The sequence below is a fragment of the Rattus norvegicus genome, chromosome 17 (genome assembly GCF_036323735.1).
Source record: "Rattus norvegicus strain BN/NHsdMcwi chromosome 17, GRCr8, whole genome shotgun sequence".
NCBI classification, from domain to species: Eukaryota; Metazoa; Chordata; class Mammalia; order Rodentia; family Muridae; genus Rattus; species Rattus norvegicus.
Window position 1 is genome coordinate 63,099,269 of NC_086035.1, and position 15,277 is coordinate 63,114,545.

Consider the following 15,277-nt stretch of genomic DNA (forward strand, 5'->3'; position numbering starts at 1 on the left):
AAGCAGGTGGTGTCTGTTGCTGGAGTCTGTGTTCCATCCCATTGGTTTGCTTGACTTTCCTTGCTCCTTAACTTTTTCTTAACATTAAATGTTGATGCTGCCTTGTTAAGCACTCAAACTTCCTTGTAGTTCTTTAAGAAAGGGGTTGATGTTCTTAGCTCCTTTCATTTTAGTTTAAAATTTGGAATTAGCTTCTACATGGTCATAGTATACAGCCCCGCTAGTATTTTGTAATAAGATAGTGTCAACAGAGATCAGTCAGGGAGAAATGTGTTCCTTACAACACATTTGATATGTATGATATGGTAAGTTATGATAGTAGATCTTTACTACTTCCCCTCAATTTTAGGGAAAAGAGACAGTTTATTGTGTTTGGTTTTACCTGTGCTTTTCCAAGAAATTCTTTGTTGCTTTTGAATCCCAGATTCTCTTGCTGCCGAGGATCTTGCCCTGTGCACATGAAGCTTGAAAACACATGGATTTAAGCCTCTTACCTCACTTCCTGTTGTGTTAAAACAGAAAACAGGCTGAATGTGTCTTCCTCACATTCAGGTTTCAAGATCCTGACCCCACAGGGTCAGAATCAGAAAGCAAAGCCTCTGGTAGGTTAGTGGGTCACAAGGTAGGGTTCTTATGAATGGGCTTTTCCTCTTTGAAAGTGATCTCAAAGAGCTCTCCTGCTCACTGTCTACCTACCATGTGAGACTTTGATAAAAAGGCAGCAATCTGCAGGCCCAGAGAGGATCCTCACCAGAACCCCACTAGGCTGCACCCAGTCCCAGACCGCCTGTCTCATAACAGAGGACAATAAACTCCTCTTTTGGCATTTTGTTGCAGCAGCCTGAAGAGACTAAGACTGTGAGTTCTTTGCACTGTGTTCCTCAAAGGCAAGTCTCCTTCTAGGTCTCATCTAAATACCTGGGCTGGAGAGGTGCTCAGTGGTTAAGAGCATTTGCTTTTGTAGGTGTTGTGTTTTATAAAAAGATAAGGTGAGAGAAGGAATGTGTTTGGTGGATGGTGTGGTAAGGTGTGGGGGAAGGGGGTGTTTTTGTGGGCCCATGCTGAGGCATCCCTTCCCCCTGAGGGACCAACTGCAGGACAGTATAGTATAGAATAGAGTTTATTCAGGGCATGAGGAGGAGAGTTGCCAGAGTAGTAGAGACAGAGAAAGGGAGGGAGGGAGGGAGGGAGGGAGAGAAGGAGGGAGGGAGGGAGGGAGGGAGGGAGGAAGGGAGAGAGAGAGAGAGAGAGAGAGAGAGAGAGAGAGAGAGAATGTGGAGAGGGAAGGGGGATGGGAATGGGGAGAAAGAGGGGGCAGGAGTAAGAGGACAGAGCAAAAGCAAGAAGGCAAGAGAGAGAGAGAGAGAGAGAGAGAGAGAGAGAGAGAGAGAGAGAGAGAGAGAGAGAAGAGGGGGCAAGCAGCCCCCTTTATAGTGAGTCAGGCACATATGGCTGTTGCCAGGTAACTGGGGCGGAGCCTAGACCAAATGCCAACAGAGGACCCATATTCAATTCCCAGCACCTGCTGAGTGGCTGACAATGGTCACTTCTGGTCTCTGAGGGTACAGCATGCTCATGGCACAAATACGTATGTGCAGGCAAATGCTGGTAAAATAAAAAGAAATCTTACAAAAATACTTGGATCCCACCAGACTCTTTCTGTGGATGTGAGCATTTCAGTTCATACAATGTAGCCACAGTCCTACCGGGAGACATTCTGTGTAAAAGGAACTTCCTGTCATGTGCGATGCAGCAGGCCCCCAATCTCTTCAGATAATCTATTCCATCCAGTTTTATGGCTGTGTTCAGAACACCACGGGAAGGTATTCTCAGTGCCAGCTTCATCATAACCAAGTCCTCCATTGAATGGTAACGCGGCTGTACCATGCGTGTGCTTCCTTTTAATTTTCTTTAATATGGTGTATGTATACATATGTGTGACTGCATTTGTCTGTGGAGGCTAGAGGTCAAGTTCAGGCACTGTCCACTTTGTTTCTGAGGGCTACCCTCTAGCGTAGATCTCACTTAACATACTAGTCTGACTGGCCAGAGAGGTACAGGGAGCCTCCTCTCTCTGCCGCACCCCCCCAACCCAGTGCTTGGATTACAAGTGTACACCACCATGCCCTGCATTTTTATACAGGTCCTGATGATTAAACTCAGCTCTTTACCAAGCAAGCACTTTACCAACTGAGCCATCTCTCCCGAGTGCTGGAATGATTTGTATTTCTCTAGGGGAAATGCTTGGGGGTTTTATTTGTTAGGTTGACCAGTACACTTTTAGGTTGTTTTTTTTTTTTTTTTTTTTAAAGACACTTGCTAAATCAGTCTGCAGAACATCTGTCCCATGAAACACGATGACCAGCCTTGGGTGGCACAAGCAGCTTGTCTATATCATTGCCATCTTTGGGGATTGTCACTATTTAAAAAGGTTTAGCGGTTTTACTGGGTGTAGAGTGATACCTCTCTGTGCTGTTGGGGCGGGGTCAGAAGAGGGTGTCAGATCCCCTGGAATGGGAATAACAGGTGGTTGTGAGCCACCTGACATGGGTGCTGGGAACCGAATCCCAGGCCTTTGCAAGAACTGTTTAATCTGTTAATGGCTGAGCCGTCCTCTGGCCCGCCCTGTTGTTTTGCGAGTTCTTTATCAATTCAGAGGAATCTTTTGTTAGCTGTGTGACTTGCACAAACATTTCCTGTAGCTCATCTTTCCCCTCTTAGCGGATTTATTTGCAGAACCAATGTTTTTAATTCGGTAAAGTACTTTTTATTAATACTTTTCTTTTGAGGATTGTGCTTTTTGCCTCATGTCTAAGAAGACTTCCTCAGGTCGTTGGCCCTGAACATGCTCTTTTTTTTTTTTTAAAGATTTATTTTATTTATATGAGTCCACTGTAGCTATCAGACACACCAGAAGAGGGCATCGGATCCCATTGCAGATGGCTGTGAGCCACCATGTGGTTGCTGGGATTGAACTCAGGACCTCTGGAAGAGCAGTCAGTGCTCTTAACTGCTGAGCCATCTCTCCAGCACCCTGAACATGCTCTTAACTACTCAGCTATCTCTCCAGCCCCCATAATCTCTATTTTTGAAAAAAATAAAACTAAAGCCTGTTCTAAGTTTCTCTGGAGGAGAACGTCAATGAAGATGTCCATGAATAGCATCTTGAAGAATCGTGAAGATATTCTTGGATAGCATCTTGACTGGGTTTGGAATCACCTAGGAGATACACCTTTGGGCCCATCTGTGGGAGTATTTCTAGTGATCCTAAGCTTTGGTGAAAAGACCCACGGCTAGTATAAGTGGCACCATCCCATAGGCTGTGATACCCCAGGAGTACCAGCTGAGCCTGGGGCTACGACTTCTCTGGTTTCTGATGCACCTCGATGAAAACAAGCCCTGCCCTGCCCCCTCACCATGGCAGACTTTGCTCTTAGAGTAAGAACAGATATAAATCCCCTCCTTTGAGTTGCTTCTCCTCAGATTCTTGGTCACAGCAAGGAGAATAACTCAAGGAGTATTCTAGGTCAGAGAGCAATCCATGCTGTGTGCTGCAGCTTGTCCCAGCAATGCTGTCTCTTGATAATCTGACCGGGTTAGGGATGGAGAGATAGTGGATCTCACTCCAGCAAACCACGCGGGAGCAGCCACAGAGGTTCAAGGGCATGATTGCAGGCAGGGTGATCATTTTATGTGTGTTCTGACACATGAATCTGCTTCTTTACATATCTAATGGTTTTAACTTTATTGATATCTAGGATAACCAATTTCAAACTAGGCACAGCAAATCAGACATTTATGACTATGCTACGGGTACAGAGAGGACCTTCGTATGGGATTTAATTATTAATGCCTGTTACTCAGATGACTAAAGGAGTCTGTGAGAATCAGGAATGTTTATGTAACATTTAGCTTAGGAGAGAAGTATTTTCCAAAGAAAATGTTTGAAAATGTCCACCAGGGGCACAAATGTTTAAACCCACATGAGGCACCAAAGTTACCAGCAATGGTTTTTTTCTAGTGCATTGGGAAAGCCTATTTTTGTCTTCAGTGTTGTATTAGGCAAGAGCTCAGATATTTTCTTGTAGTGTTTGATTTTCAAGTTTTTTCCCTTCAGATAATTTGATTGTGCCATTTCTCAAAGAATTTGTCTTACTTGTTTTTTCATTATATTGTTTTCCCCTAACCTTTGAATGTTATTAAATGGTCTGTCTGTCTGTCTGTTTCTGTGTCTCTCTCTCTCCCTTTTGTGTGTGTGTGTTGTGTGTGTGTGTGTGTATGTGTTGTGTGTGTGTGTGTGTGTGTGAGTGTTTGTGATGGTTTACATGCATATGCACATGTGTGCATGTTCATACAGAGGTCATAGGGCAAACCTGAGCGTCGTCCCTCTGGTGGATACCAAGTAGGCTAGCCTGGTTGTCCTGGGACACGCGGCAGTCTACCTGTCTCCACTGTCATCAGGGCTGGGATTACAAGCATGGTCCATAACACCTGACTTAAAATATGGTTTCTGGAGGTTCAACTCAGGCCCTCATTCTTGTATGTTAAACATCGAGTGAGGGCATTAAGCACCGAGTGCTTAACAAAGGTGGGAAGGTCCGCCACGAGTGTGGGTGGTACCATTCCATGGGCTGAGATCCTGGACTGAATATAAGGAAGGGAATGAACTGAGTGTCAGCATTCGTCTTTCTCTGCTTCCTGACTTCAGATACAATGTGACTAGCTGCCTCATGTCTCTTCTCTGATGTGATGGATTATATGGTCGAACTGTGAACCAGAACAAACCCTTTTTCCCTAAATTGTGTCTTATCAGGTATTTGGTCGCAGCAGTATCATGGCGTGTGGGGGGGTATGTGGCCTTTGGGGTCTGTTGTCTGGCAGGACATTCTATTTCCCACTGGTCAAGTGGACTTCCTGACATTCTGTGGGTGGACAGAGAGGATGAAGGACAGACAGACACTGGAAATCTGTCTCTCCTTGTACCAGAGATGAGGACACCTATGAGCTATGACCAGGTGGCACTAGGAAGCTGGTATCCCGAGTATTTCCACTAATGTGACAATCGGCAGCAAGAGAGGAGAGGATGTCATAGTGTTTCTGGATTATCAACTTCCACATGGCTCGATGTAAGCACAAAGGGCATTTGTTTGCCTACATTTAATGTTAAAAAGAATTTGAAAGGGGGCCTGCTGGGGGTTTGGCTCAGCCGTTAAAAGCGTTTGTTGTTCTTGTAGAGGACCTCTGTTCAGTTCCCAGCACCCACCTGGTAATTCAAGTTCCAGGTCATTCAGTGTCTTCAGACCTCTGAGGTTGTTAGACACACATGGTGCACAGGCATACGCGGAGCAAAACACTTGCACACATAAAAAAAAATTCTTTAAAAAAGGACCTGGAAGGGGTTTTGGCCTCTTGGTTTCATGGATGGCAGAGCATTTTAATATAAACCTATTTACTAGATGGTGCCACAGATGCACCAGGAGGATACGGCATATTCACCTGATGATTTCTTTCTTTTCTTTTTGTTCATATTAAGTAAATTTTTACATGCATGCTCACCTGATTATCTTTATGCACACTGCCGCTGGAGGCCAGAAGATGGTGTCTGATCCCTGGAGTTACAGGCTGTCCTGAGATGCCTGATGCGAATGCTGGGGTCTGAACTCAGGTCCTTTCCAGGAGCACCAAGGGCCCACTGATGGATGACTCATTTCCTTCTTTACTCCATTGTACACTGCAAGAGTCACTTGGGATTTACAGAGCAAGCGGGTCTTTGCAGAACATTGAGGTTAATCCTGGATGTTATTTCAGAGAATGTGGATTGTATCCTGGAGCGAGTGTCTGCTCAAGGGTATTTTGGGGGGGGGGGGTGGATTGAAATAACAAAGGTCAAGCGGGAGAAGTCTTTCTTTCACCAACTAAATGTTACGTATTGCTTATGGTCTGGTAGAATTATAAACTCTCTGTCTCTCTGTCTCTCTCTGTCCCTCCCCCCGCCCCCGTTCCTCCCAGCCCCACTCCACGCGTATTAGTGTGTACACTTACATCCTCATGCTTCTGTATCAAGGGCTTCACTGTTAGCTCCATCTCTTCAGCCTGCAACGGGCACTTTTATTTGAATTTTTTTCTTTGGTGCTGCTTTAATATCCTAACAGAATCAACACCCCACCCCCCGCCTCCCGTTTTATGAGCCTCCAGTTAAGCAAAAAAAAAAAAAAAAAAAAAAAAAAAATAGTGATAGATTCTCTATCAGGGAGAGCTACCACTAAGAACTGCCTCTCCTTGTAATCCCACAGAGCTTCCAAATTCCAGGGACCATAAGGTTAGCCCACCAAGTGCTCAGATAAGCAGATGTGTGTGGGCGGAGGGCTTATTAGTCTCTCTGTGAGTTCTTTCTATATGTAAAGAGCGTTAAATTGGACCCCGCTCTCCCTGTGGTTCTTTATGTGGGTTTAATAGGGGAAGCCCTTAAGTTATGCAGTCCATGCATGAAGCGCTCATTTTTCATGCACACCTGCAGTGCGAAGCAACTTCCACCCTGCCCCCACCTCGGTGCTGGGGGAGGAGCCACAGAGCCTGGGTAATGTCTACTTTTTATGAAGCAAAAAACTAGGGTTGGTGTTTTTTAACAAACTGACAGATGACTTGCCTTCTGTAAGCAGTTACATAGTTTCTATTTTGCGAGTGTTTATAAGGACCTGGAGCCAATCCAGACTTATAGCCTCACCCTGCATCGGGCATGCAGTAAGGGATGTCTCCATTTTCTGCTGAGAGTTGGCCCTTTGAGGCATCACAGATAGTTGTCAACAGCTACCTTTTCAGAGTTCATTTATCTGGGCTAGGGAGTGGGAGGCATGAGCAGCTGAAGTGCTCCCTGTGGCAGTTTGGTGCCTTCTTTGTTGGAAGTTATTTGGTGATAGCGTTCCTCAGAGCCCTGTGGAATTTTCCCCTGATGAATTTATGTGGCAGTTGGAAATCCTAAGACCTGGGCAGAGTGAGTCCTTGGACACAGTGTGTTCTTAGAGGTGCTGTGCGCTCTCTCGCTCTCGCTCTCTCTCTCTCTCTCTCTCTCTCTGTGCCTGTGTGCGTGTGTGTGTGTGTGTGTGTGTGTGTGTACGCGAGTGTGTGCACGTGTGCATGCGTGTGTGTGCCTGTGTTGTGTAGTAGTAACAGGTTTCTCATCGAAGCTGGAACTAGACTGACAACCAGTAAATCCCAGTATCCCCGGCATCTCCAGTTACCACATTGATGGGTTATAGACACACAAAGTAGCCTTGCCTGACTTTTTACATGGTTCCTGGAGATCTGAACTCAGGTCCTCATACTTGTGTAGTAAACCTTTTGCCTGCCTGCCTGCCTGCCTGCCTGCCTGCCTGCCTTTCTTTCCCCTACTGCCCTCCTTTTAAGACAGGGTCTCACTGTGTAGGACTGGCTGCCATGGAACTCACAAGATTCACAGACTGGCCTTGAACTCACAGACATCTGCCTCCCTCTTCCTTCCCAGAGATGGGATTAAAGGTCTACGCCACCATGCCCGGCACAGCCAGGATTAATGCACGTTGAGCTATCTCCCCAGATCTAGACTTTCTTTTGATGGTGTCGAGGGTTTCTAGCAATAGTTGGGGACAGTGCCATCATACTGGAGGGTCTTCCAACCTCAGTTAATCTTGTCTACATCACTCTCACAGACACCCCCAGAGATGTGCTTTCCTACATTCTCAGCAGCTTCTCAGTGCGGTCATCTTGCCACTCAAAATGAACCATCAAAGTCATGTGTCCCTTGTCATAAACTATGAAACAAAAGGCCCCCAACTCTGCTTCTCCAACTCCATGCTCCATTTGAATCACAGCAATGAAGTAGTCACTCTCTGCCTCCTATGCTGTCCCCTTGCCACTCTGAAATGGCTCTGTGACAGGTTACCAGTGAGCTCCCAAGTGCTTTCCCCCTCGGGAATCTCCGAAGGATAAGGGACACTCTTTGTTTAGGCCCCGGAGGGCATCATGTATTTTGAATTCATCTTAGTATGTGAACTGCCATAATTCTGCAGCTCATTAATCTTAACTTACCAGTGGCTACCATATTGTATAGCCTGGGTCTAAATAATGACTAATTCTCTTCTCACTCTGTGTCTTTACTGTCTGCCTATGAGTACTTTTAGGTTTGTGCCTGGTTTTCCCTTATCTGCCTGTACATTCATTCTTAAGAAGGTCTCATCCACAACCCCTTTACCTGGTGTGGTGGGGAAGCAGCCAGTTCTAGCCCAGAACCTCACCTCTGCCTTCTTTTTGGGTTCCCCATTAGGGTCTCAGATTCAGTGTTTTCAAAAATTCCATCATCTGAGGCTCGTTATTTTTTTTTTCCTTTTACCCGCCATCCCTGGATTCTAATGTTCCCTCTAGTTTCATAAAGCAGTTAGGACGATTAGCCCACATAAGTGAAAAGGAGTGAATGTTCAGAACCCATGAGCTAAGGGCGCTGTGGTGATTTTTATGGCACTTGTCAGAGAGCCTGTCATAGCTAACGAAGTGCATAACTCTTGCAGGCCGCCCGGTGACTAGACCCATAGAGGGGCATTGAGCATCTCATTGCTTTTGTGCGTGAGCAGAGTGAGCATTTTCTCGGTAGCAAATGGAACAGTGGAGGAGGCGTTGCTCCCAGTCTCCTTCTTGCTGCGAACGCCTGGAGGAGCTGAAGTTGGCTTCTCTCATCCCTAAGCTATTCCTGGTCCCAGAGGCTGGTTTTGCAGATCCTTGGACGTTTACTATTCCTAGTCTGGCTGCCTAGGTGCTTCCGTTTTGGCTGGGCATTTCCTGAATGTCCTGGCCCCTGTCCGTTTCCTAAAGAGGAAAATTAAAAACTGATTTGGGTCAACCTGAGATGCAGTTAACTGCCGATTTCACCCTCTGCACCTACTCAGGAAGCATGAAATGAGCCCGAGGAAGGGCTGAGGCAGATCCCCTCATGGCTTGTGATCGTAGGGAGACAGAATGGCCTTGTCCTCAGAGGCGAATCCCTGATGCTGAATAATGATAAGGGAGTGCAGAATTCAGGCTGCCCTCATCTGCGTCCTGCTTCACGTGTGTTTTATTGCCTTGTCTTTTAGCAAAAGGTATCCATGAGCAAGGTTGTCATTTGTATTCGATTTTGGCATGGTCTGGAAAATGTAAGCGTCAAATGGCTTATACTTTAAGTACTAAATTAAGTATAATTTATAATTTACAGGGCAGAAACCCTCAAATTAAAGCCAATTTAAAAGCACTCTCTAGGGGTATTAAGATGGCGTTTGCAGTGGCCCCCTCCCCCTGTTTTTTAGTTAGAATCTGTCTGTCTTGGCTATGGGGAAAGAGAGCGGTGAGTGACTACAAGATAAGGAATCAGAATCATTCAGGTTCAAGTCTTGGCTTTCCCATTGGAAGAAATACATATTCTTTCTCAGTTTACTGTCCAACATTTGCATAAAATATAATGTACCCCATTAGAGAAAAATTTAATACGCTCAGCTAATGTTGGTGCCCTTTCTTCTGTTCCTGTGATTTGGAGCATGGGGGTGGGGTGGTTGGGATGGAGGGGGTGGGTGCAGTGACAGAACACCTGACAAGAAGAAAGTTTCAGAAAGGAAGGAAGGATCCATTTTGGCTTACACTCCCCAAGTACAGACTGTCATGGTAGGGAAGTGAGGGCAAGAGGAGCCTGAGGCAGCTGCTCACAGCAGCCACAGTCAGACACAGGGCACTGAGCGCTGGAACTCAGCTCACGTCCTCCTTTGTGCTCAGCCCGGAACCTTGGCCTGTGGCAAGCACAATGATGCAATGATGCATTTAGGGCAGGGCTTCCCATTTGGTTTGACTCAATCATGGACTCTCTTTGACCCATGCCCAGACAGTTGCTTGTGTTGTCGTTAGGGATGCTGCAGCAAGGGCTGTAAACTGAGACCTTTGCACAGCTGAAATATATTATAACGCAGTCTGGAGTCTGGAAGTCTGATATCAAGGTGTCACGAGGTCGGTTCCCACTAGGGCCTCTTCCTTCCCACGCTCAAGGTCTTCCCCTTTGAGTATGTCACTGTCCTCATCTTAAAAAGATTGGGGCCCACCTTAATGGCATCATTTTAATGTGGGAAACTCTTTAAAATGTCATCCTAAAAGCTAGTCTCATTCCGAAGTACTTCATGGTGGGTCTTCAACTTATGAGTTTAGGGGAGACCTGAAGTCCATAACCCTACCCTCCTCAGAGATTTCCACAAGGTTCTGCACAAGGGTAATTAGTGTAGGTGGGGCCATGCTATGTCACTTCCTGCTGAACAGTCTGAGTTTGTGGGGGTTAAGATCACTTCAGGGTTACAGGGTTATAGGACTTTTCATTCTCCAGCTGAGACAATGTTGGCTTCCAGCATAAATTATGCTTTAAATATGCTGGAATTTATAACAGTGGGGTGACAGACCTACTCCTGGGGGCACCATGGGCCATATTTGTTGTATATCCATGATTCCAACTCTAATTCTTTTCTTTCTCTCCCTCCCCTTACCTGGTGAATCATTTTGCTAGAATAGTCTAGCAAAATCAGGATTAAAAAATTAGAAATGTTTTTGTTTGAAAAGAGAAGTCTCATAAGGTCTGTTTCAAGGACCAGTAGTGGAGGTAGATGCATCTTTAATGTGAAATGTTCCAGGAAGCTTTTTTCTAGCCCGTGGATATCCACCAGCAGAAGATAGTGCACTTGAGTCTTGCCAGGATCCAAGTATGGGGAAGTAGAAGTTGCCGGTTCTACCTTGCCCCATGCTCTTATCTGAGGTGTTAGTAGCAGAATGTTTGCCCCCTGTACCTGGTTGGCCATTCCAGGCTTGATCTCTTCACATTCTGCATGGATGTCCTTTTTAGATGAACCCTCATAAACATTGGCAGAACTCTCCGTGATGATTACTTTTGTTTTCAGCTTGACTGGATATGGAGTCACCTGGGAGACACATTTATGAGCATGCCCATAGGGTGTTTTGGGGGAGGATTAACTGTGGCCTTGCTACCATTCCTTCACTGGTATTAAAGCCTACTTCTTCAGGATTCCTGTGTATAGGGAAGACTAGTTGAGACATCCACCTTCATGGACTGACCAACTACTGGATTCTTGGATTTTCTGTTCACATCCATCCACTATTGGATAAGCTGGACTGTAGCCCGAAAGTCATTTTAATAAATCCACATTCTCTCTCTTTATAAAGAGATTTATTTTCTAAGTTCTGTTACTCTAGAGAACCCTTCATCGTTTAAATCTATTGAGTACAGTCAGTGTTGCTGCAAGCTTCGGGGTATAGGGCCATCTACTAGGAACCTGGGTGATCTACCAGAGGTCACACAGCTGAATAAAACTCTTCCTTTCCCAGCAGCCACCAACTGTCAAAGGTCCTCGGTTAGGGGCGGGACGGTGGTGTGTCCGTGGTGTGTCTTTCTCCAGGCTGGACCTGCTGCCTGGCTCAATCTATCATAGGTTTTGTTTAGGCAACCATGGCTGCTCTAAGTTCATGAGTGCAGCTGTCCCATCAAATTCAGAAGACAGTGTTTCACCCAGGCCTCCTAGGCCTCTGACTCCAATGTCCTTTCTTCCCATGCTCCTAGACCTTAGGGAAAGGGGTGTGATATAGACATCCAAGTTCCATAGAGAGTTCCAAGTTCCAGTAGAGAGAGAGTTCCAGAGCTCTCTCTCCACTGACAGTTAAGCATCTTAATTAGTGATGTTTCAGGGGAAGGGCCAGCCCCTTGTGGGCGATGCCATCCCTTGTCTGGTGGTCCTAGGTTCTATAAAGTCAGCTGAACAAGCCATGTGGAGCGAGCCAAAAAGCAGCACCCCTCCACGGCCCCCACATCAGCTCCTGCCTCTGGGTTCCTGTCCTGCTTGAGTTCCTGTCCTGACTTCCTTTGATGATGTCATGGTAATGTGGACGAGTAAGCTGAATAAGCCCTTCCCTTTCCAAATTGTTCTTGGCCAGGTGTTTTATCACAGCAGTTGCAAACTCAGCTAAGGCAGGCAGGTATTTAAAGAGGAAGAACCCTGAGAGAGTCCACGTACAGTTTAAGGGTACAAGAGTAACTGACTTTGTCACTGTGGATAGGGGTGCGAGGCTGCACATGCATCAGAAAAAGCTAGTCATTTTGTAATAAATTAAGCTAGTTAAACGAAGATTACACGCTTCCATTTAATTGCATACATTTATTTTTGGACAAGTCTTCACATAATATTTATGTTGGGTAAGTCTGAGCTGATGGAGGAGTGTTACTATTCTGGAGGAAGATATTAATAGAGATCGGATCAAATGGTTCCCTCTGAAAATCTGGCTTGGAAAAGCGAATGGCATAGAAAGAAATCCAGATTGGCCCCACCAGTTGTCTGCTGGGGGACTCTGTGAGCATTAGAGTTCTGGGTAGCTGCTGTGGTGTGAAGGTCACCACGGTGTAGGTTACTCTGGAGTCCTTGTGAGGGTTGGGCACATTCTCATGTATAATGATCATGAGGGCCCCATAGGAAAGAGCATAGGGAGGAGAGTGCCATTTCCTAGTCTGTTAATCTGGATTCAAACATTCACAAATACCAGGGCCTGTTTTTCCAAGACTTACCGTTCTTCAGCTCCTGAACTGTGATCAGGGAGGAGCTCTTGCTCTTTCTCTGAACACTTGCCCTTGAATCCCAGACCTGTGCTGTCTTGCATAGCAAACCCTGGCCACAGTATCACTTCCAAAATAAGTCACCCTGGAGCTGGAAAGCACAGTCTTGAAGCCTGCCCCCGCCTCCTGAGTGCTCGGATTGATTAAAGGCTTCACACTCCTGGCTATACAGATAGCTTTTCATTCTTTTTGTACATGGCTGTGTGTGTGTGTGTGTGTGTGTGTGTGTGTGTTTGCATACATGCCTGTGTGTGCAAGTGTGTACTTGTACACAAATAGAGGCCAGAGAAGGAAACTTGGTATCCCATTCTACCACTCTCCACTTAGGGAGTCCTAAGAGCCCAGGTGGCCCTGGGCTAGGTCCAGTTGACTGAGGGGGAGGTATTTTTAGCACCATAGAGTTAGACCTCTCAGAAAGATTGGGTGGTATATTTGGGACTGTGACCTCTGGGGCAAATGTTTACCCCTGGGCTAGGGCTGCTTAGGGACCAAGTGGCTTTACAGAGCAGCAGAAGGTCAGATAACACATAGTATGGGTAGCCAGAGGGGCCTCTGGGCCCTTTTACTGGGTCCAATCAACGGCAATGTATTTGCACAGTGGAGGTAATTCACACAAGACCCATTTCCCACTCTGAGCCCTGACACAAACACATCTAGCTGTTCAGAGAGGAGTGTTTCTGCAAAGAGGAACGCAATGCACACAGAAAAGCAACATGCAGCTCTTAAGTGCCTTTGGGAGAACTTGCTACACACAAGCTCCCTGTGGGAGAAACCCTTCTATTTCAAAATCATTTCCTTCTGACATGCCGATTCTACAGGGCTCAGTTACACTATGGCTGTGGAGTAACTTCCCTCTGTCCCTGTGCATGTATATTCTGTGTATTCTGAGTTTTTACTTTGTTATTATTGTTTTCTTTTTTTAAAAAAATTTGTATTGATTCTTTATGAGCTTTACACCATGCACCCCAGTCTCATTCATTTCCCTGGCCCTCCTATCTGCCCTTCATCCTTGGAACCTCCCTCCCCAGATAAAAAGCACACAAACAAAGAACAGCAGCAACAAAACAAAGCATAAAATATCTCATCGTGGAAGCCATAATATGTCACAGCGTGCCTCACAGTTTATCCCTCTGTCCATACATCTTCACTTGGCAAATGCTCATTGCCGAGAGTCATCGGTTTGGCCTGAGATCCCTGGCTTCTGAGACAACATCAATATCGGATTCTCTTTGGGACTCCTCCTGGTTATCCTGTCATTGCCCTGTGTCGTGGAGATCCTGCAGCTTGAGATCCTGCTGGACTGGCCCTTTCATGCATCCCAACCATCCACAGATGATATGGGTTTTGGGGTTGGCCAACTCAGAGCCCTGGATCTGAGCCTGGGTTGTAGCTGAGTTGGTCAGCATGCTGGCTCTCCCTGATTTGCACCACCAGGGTGAGCTCTCTAGTAATGCTGCAGCTAGGTAACCCATTGGTGCCATTGGAAGGAGGCGGGGTCAGTTCTGCTCTCCTGTCCTCAGGGCCACCTTCATCCACACCTCCAGCTCCCCTGTGCTGCCCAGTCAAGATGAGGGGCCCACTCCTGAGTGCTGCAGCCAGCTACACTGACCCCAGGGGTAGGTCTCGTGATTGCCATGGTGGTGAGGGGCAGAGTGAAGGTTGCTATTTTATTTTATTTTATATTATTTTAAAATAAAATCTCTATTGTAATGAACTAACAAGTAAAAACATAACACAGTTCTGTTAAGGTGTCAACTCAAACATGTGCCTAGTCCAAAACTTTATATATCTCAGGAAACTTTCTGTGTAGTTAAAAAATGGCCATTCTGAATTTTCAGTATCAGTTATAATTTTTTATGCATTTATCCACAAAAAGAAAAAAAGCCACTATGGTAGAGTTGAATCAAGGAAAAATAATTAGCTTTAAATCTCTATTCCTGTAAAGGACGGAATGTAGACAAGTGGACTTATAGTCATGAAGGGGGATTTAGCTTTTCTACACAGTCAGAGAAACTTCTCTAGTAACGAACTATAGAAATGATCCCTGAAAGTATAGTCTTGGGATTTAGCTTTTCATTCATGGATTTGTTTAGTTTGAGGCAGGGTCTTACTATGAAGTTCAGGCTGTTCTGGAGAACTTAACAAGCTTACCAAGTTCTATGACAATAAGCCTGTGTCACCATGCCTGGCCTCTTCTGTATTTTTAAAATGGGTTCCGTTTGTTAGTAATCTACTGATAGGGCTTGGTTGTGACTCCAAAGGTTTATGTGTTAAAGCCCGGGTTCCCAGTTGGTGTTCTATTGAACAGTGATCGAAACTTGGGACTCTTAATTTTCTCAGTGGCTTAGTGCATTCATAAGTTCATAGCTGAATCTTCTATGATTAGGAGATGAGACTTTGGGAGCACACCTTGGAAAAGTATGACTTATCCCTGCCCCATGCCTCTCTCCCTCCCCACCTGCCCCCCCCCCCCCCGCCTGTTCTCCTCTCCGCTTCCTGGTTGCTAGGAAGTAAGCAGTGTGCTCTCCATACACTTCCTGCTATAGTAATTTACCTCTCCCTGACTAAAAGGCAGGGGTCTAGCTGACCATAGACTGAACTCTCTAAAACAGTAAGCCCAAATAA

General features: G+C 45.8%; 1 protein-coding gene and 1 pseudogene across 20 annotated transcripts in view; one reads left to right on the plus strand and one right to left on the minus strand.

Moving 5' to 3' along the window:
- Nucleotides 1–15,277, plus strand: part of Ryr2 (ryanodine receptor 2) — a 585,615-nt gene that overhangs the window by 17,742 nt on the left and 552,596 nt on the right. The window lies entirely within an intron of this gene.
- Nucleotides 14,588–14,712, minus strand: LOC120098026 (small nucleolar RNA U3; annotated as a pseudogene).